Here is a 5,335-nt window from a genome sequence, read left to right on the forward strand (position 1 = left end):
ACAGAGTGTATAGAGTCAAACAGTTCTATAAGGTTTGTGAAAGATAATGGTACCATACCTCCCTCCGTTCAAAGGCAACCACTTTTAATTCCTTAAGCTAGTTCTTCTAGTAGCCTCATTTGCACCTCTAAACAGTATGCTTCTATTACTATTTTTTTGTTTTTCGCTTTCAGGCATTATCAAATGACGAATATTAAGAATATCTTCTCCCCCTACCCCACACAAACCCTCCCCACACTCGTGAACATGTACTAGTCCCATCCTTCCATCTGCCTCAGTTTTATTGTATTGTATTTTATTGTATTTTATTGTATTTTATTGTATTTATTGTATTTATTGTATTTATTGTATATTGTATTTTCAGTTTATCGAAAGTTCAATCTTATATTATTGTGACCGTATACATGCTACATATAGCTGAGTGTGGAATACTGTAATTACTAACATGCATTGTACTCTTATGTGGTGATAGACACTGTTCTAGAGATTTCTGTAGATTACCCATATATTCCTCAGTATACCATTATGAGGTAAGTACTATTGTCTCTGTTTTATATTTGAGGAAACCAAGGTGTATGTGGCAGAGCCAGGTTTGGAACCCAGGAGCCTATGCTCTTAACCAGTAACCTCTAATGACTTTTGCAATTATCTCATTGTCTCCCTAAGTTTCCTACATACAAAACAATCAGTTAATCCCAAATGTTACCCCCGATGTGTAAATTTCCTCCTCATATGGTCAATCACCTCAGATGGTCCATGTTTCCTAGAGCTTTCTAACCTCCTGCAGGCTGTAGTGTTCCATTTCTTGTTATTGTTCACAGCAGTAATCTGGGGATCTCCTTTCACAAGTATCCTGGGGATTCCTTCACTTCTCTCGTTTTCCGAACCCCAGGTTGCCTTCTTTCTTAACCTAATCTCTTGTTTTCGCAGAGCACGTGCTCTGGTAGATTATTGAAAGAAAGTTCACAGTAGATAAATTTGAGGTCTTATATGTTTGAACATGGCTTCCATCTATCCTGATACTTGACTGATAGTTTGGCCAGTGCTACAGACGAAATGTTTCTGTCCTCCCAAAATTCATGTGCTGAAAACTAACCCCAGTGTGATGGTATTTGGAAGTGGGGCCTTTGGGAGATGATTGGGTCAGAAGGTGAAGCCCTCATGAATGGGATTAGTGCCCTAGAAAAGAGACCCCCTCTTGCTCCTTATGCCACATGAGGACACAGCAGCAAGACTGCTTTCGGTGCACCAGCAAGCAGGCTCTCATCAGACACTGAATATGTCTGCCCCTTGACCTTGAACTTCCCAGCCTCCAGAACTGTCAGAAATAAATTTCTGTTGTTTATAAGACACTCAGTCTATACTACTCTGTTATAGCAGCCCAAAAGAACTAAGACAACTGGATACAGAATTCTAGGTTGGAAATAACATCTACTTAGAATATTGAAGACATTAATTAATCCATCCATCATCTTCTAGCTTCCTGTGCTACTAAAATCTGAAGTCTGAATTGTTCTTGATTCTTTTTTTGTTTTTTGCGGTACGCAGGCCTCTTACTGCTGTGGCCTCTCCCGTTGCGGAGCACAGGCTCCGATCGCGCAGGCCCAGCGTCCATGGCTCACGGGCCCAGCCGCTCCGCGGCACATGGGATCCTCCCGGACCGGGGCACGAACCCGCATCCCCTGCATTGGCAGGCAGACTCTCAACCACTGTGCCACCAGCGAAGTCCTGTTCTTGATTCTTTGCATGGGATCTTTTACTCTCCTGAAACTTCTAGAATCTTTTCTTTGTCTGCAATGTTCTGATATTTCATGATAATCTTTCTGGTTGTGGGTCTCTTTTAATCCATTGTGTGGGGCACTTAGAGGACCTTTAATCTAGGTATTCATGTCCTTTAGTTATTGAAAACCTCTTTTAGGGATCTGATTTCCATATTTTAATTTCTATATTTTCTCTTTCTAGAATCCATATTATTTGGGTGGCAGCATTCTTGAACTGGTTCTTTTTTTTTTTCACTTTGCAAATGTTTATTGACAGAATGATTGAGTTAGTAAGTTGTGGTATAGTCACACAGTGGAATATATTATTCTTTTCATTTTAGGGCAAGGAAATATTTAGGATAAAAATTCAGCAAAGTTATTTCTTCTGCAGGTAGGGAAGGGAAGAGGGTTGGGATAAGGAAGAATATATGAGTATCTTTAGTTTAGGTAATTCTCATTCTTACGATGGGTAATGCGTTTGTGTGTAATTTAACATACTTCATAACATATAGGTATATATTTATATTTAAAACATATTTAAAATACCTGGAGGCAGATTCACTTCTGTTTAATTTGCATTGCTGGTACATGGGTGCTTATTATATAATTTATATGTTTCCTTTTGTTTGAATATGGATAATAAAAATGCCTAGAAAAAAACCTTCACTGTACTTGCATATCTATCTTCATTGAGAAAGAATTTTTCCTATGTTTTACTTTAAATTTATTCCTAATTTTATAATTGTGAAATTAGAACCACCTTTCTCTAGAAGTTTATTTGTGTATTTTGAAACAATGTCTGATGCAGATGTAGAGTCTCATTAGATAAAGCCCAGCTGTTCGTTTGATTAAAATTTCCTACAGAGTCTGGCAAATGGATTTATTCAGCTTATGATCAGATGTGCCCAATTAAGATGAATGAATGGCTTGGACAGTTTTGACCCTCTTTCCTTGAACCAGAATTTGGCTACTTATGATATTTGCTGGTTAAGATTAACTTGGGTCGTATTGAACAAGTGTAATCCTCCTTCAGCGGGATGATTTTTTAGATATTGGGAGCCTATATTTGACAGCCCCCAAATCTTATTTTCCTCAGTGAAATATTGCTGTTCCTCCCATTATTCTTACTTGCGCTGATTAATTTTTCTGACCGCAGTCGTTTTTCTACACTCCTTTTTCCTCCATACTTGTACTCTTTGGAATTTTGAATCTAGTTGCAAGAGAGATGACTAGAAGGTGATTAATGTTCTGTTCTTGGCCTCCCTGAACTGTGGTATTGGGAAAACTCATTAACCCTCAGTTTCCTCATCTGTAAACAGGGTATAATAGTTACTTTGGGTTTTTTTTTTTTAACATCTTTATTGGAGTATAATTGCTTTACAATGGTGTGTTAGTTTCTGCTTTATAACAAAGTGAATCAGTTATACATATACATATGTTCCCATATCTCTTCCCTCGTGCATCTCCCTCCCTCCCACCCTCCCTATCCAACCCCTCCAGGCGGTCACAAAGCACTGAGCTGATCTCCCTGTGCTATGCGGCTGCTTCCCACTAGCTATCTACCTGAAGTTTGGTAGTGTATGTATGTCCATGCCTCTCTCTCGCTTTGTCACAGCTTACCCTTCTCCCTCCCCATATCCTCAAGTCCATTCTCTAGTAGGTCTGTGTCTTTATTCCTGTCTTAGCCCTAGGTTCTTCATGACATTTTTTCCCCTTAAATTCCATATATATGTAACACAGCATACGGTATTTGTCTTTCTCCTTCTGACTTACTTCACTCTGTATGACAGACTCTAGGTCTATCCACCTCAACAAATAGCTCAATTTCATTTCTTTATATGGCTGAGTAATATTCCATTGTATATACGTGCCACATCTTCTTTACCCATTCATCTGATGATGGATACTTAGGTTGTTTCCATCTCCGGGCTATTGTAAATAGAGCTGCAATGAACATTTTGGTACATGACTCTTTTGGAATTATGGTTTTCTCAGGGTATATGCCCAGTAGTGGGATTGCTGGGTCATATGGTAGTTCTATTTGTAGTTTTCTAAGGAACCTCCATATTGCTCTCCACAGTGGCTGTATCAATTTACATTCCCACCAACAGTGCAAGAGGGTTCCCTTTTCTCCACACCCTCTCCAGCATTTACTGTTTCTAGATTTTTTGATGGTGGCCATTCTGACAGGTGTGAGATGATATCTCATTGTAGTTTTGATTTGCATTTCTCTAATGATTAATGAAGTTGAGCGTTCTTTCATGTGTTTGTTGGCAGTCTGTATATCTTCTTTGGAGAAATGTCTATTTAGGTCTTCTGCCCATTTTTTGATTGGGTTGTTTGTCTTTTTGTTATTGAGCTGCATGAGCTGCTTGTAAATTTTGGAGATTAATCCTTTGTCAGTTGCTTCATTTGCAAATATTTTCTCCCATTCTGAGGGCTGTCTTTTGGTCTTGTTTATGGTTTCCTTTGCAGTGGAAAAAATTTGAAGTTTCATTAGGTCCCATTTGTTTATTTTTGTTTTTATTTCCATTTCTCTGGGAGGTGGGTCAAAAAGGATCTTGCTGTGATTTATGTCATGGAGTGTTCTGCCTATGTTTTCCTCTAGGAGTTTGATAGTTTCTGGCCTTACATTTAGGTCTTTAATCCATTTTGAGCTTATTTTTGTGTATGGTGTTAGGGAGTGATCTAATCTCATACTTTTACATGTACCTGTCCAATTTTCCCAGCACCACTTATTGAAGAGGCTGTCCTTTCTCCACTGTACATCCCTGCCTCCTTTATCAAAGGTAAGGTGACCATATGTGCGTGGGTTTCTCTCTGGGCTTTCTATCCTGTTCCATTGATCTATATTTCTGTTTTTGTGCCAGTACCATACCATCTTGATTACTGTACCTTTGTAGCATAGTCTGAAGTCAGGGAGCCTGGTTCCTTCAGGTCCGTTTTTCGCTCTCAAGATTGCTTTGGCTATTCGGGGTCTTTTGTGTTTCCATACAAATTGTGAAATTTTTTGTTCTAGTTCTGTGAAAAATGCCAGTGGTAGTTTGATAGGGATTGCTTTGAATCTGTATATTGCTTTGTGTAGTAGAGTCATTTTCACAATGTTGATTCTTCCAATCCAAGAACATGGTATATCTCTCCATCTATTTGTATCATCTTTAATTTCTTTCATCAGTGTCTTATAATTTTCTTCATACAGGTCTTTTGTCTCCTTAGGTAGGTTTATTCCTAGATATTTTATTCTTTTTGTTGCAGTGGTAAATGGGAGTGTTTTCTTGATTTCACGTTCAGATTTTTCATCATTAGTGTATAGGAATGCCAGAGATTTCTGTGCATTAATTTTGTATTCTGCTACTTTACCAAATTCATTGATTAGCTCTAGTAGTTTTCTGGTAGCATCTTTAGGATTCTCTATGTAGAGTATCATGTCATCTACAAACAGTGACAGCTCTACTTCTTTTCCAATTTGGATTCCTTTTACTTCCTTTTCTTCTCTGATTGCTGTGGCTAAAACTTCCAAAACTATGTTGAATAAGAGTGGTGAGAGTGGGCAACCTTGTCTTGTTCCTGATCTT

This window comes from Stenella coeruleoalba (genome assembly GCF_951394435.1).
Source record: "Stenella coeruleoalba genome assembly, chromosome: 12".
NCBI lineage: Eukaryota > Metazoa > Chordata > Mammalia > Artiodactyla > Delphinidae > Stenella > Stenella coeruleoalba.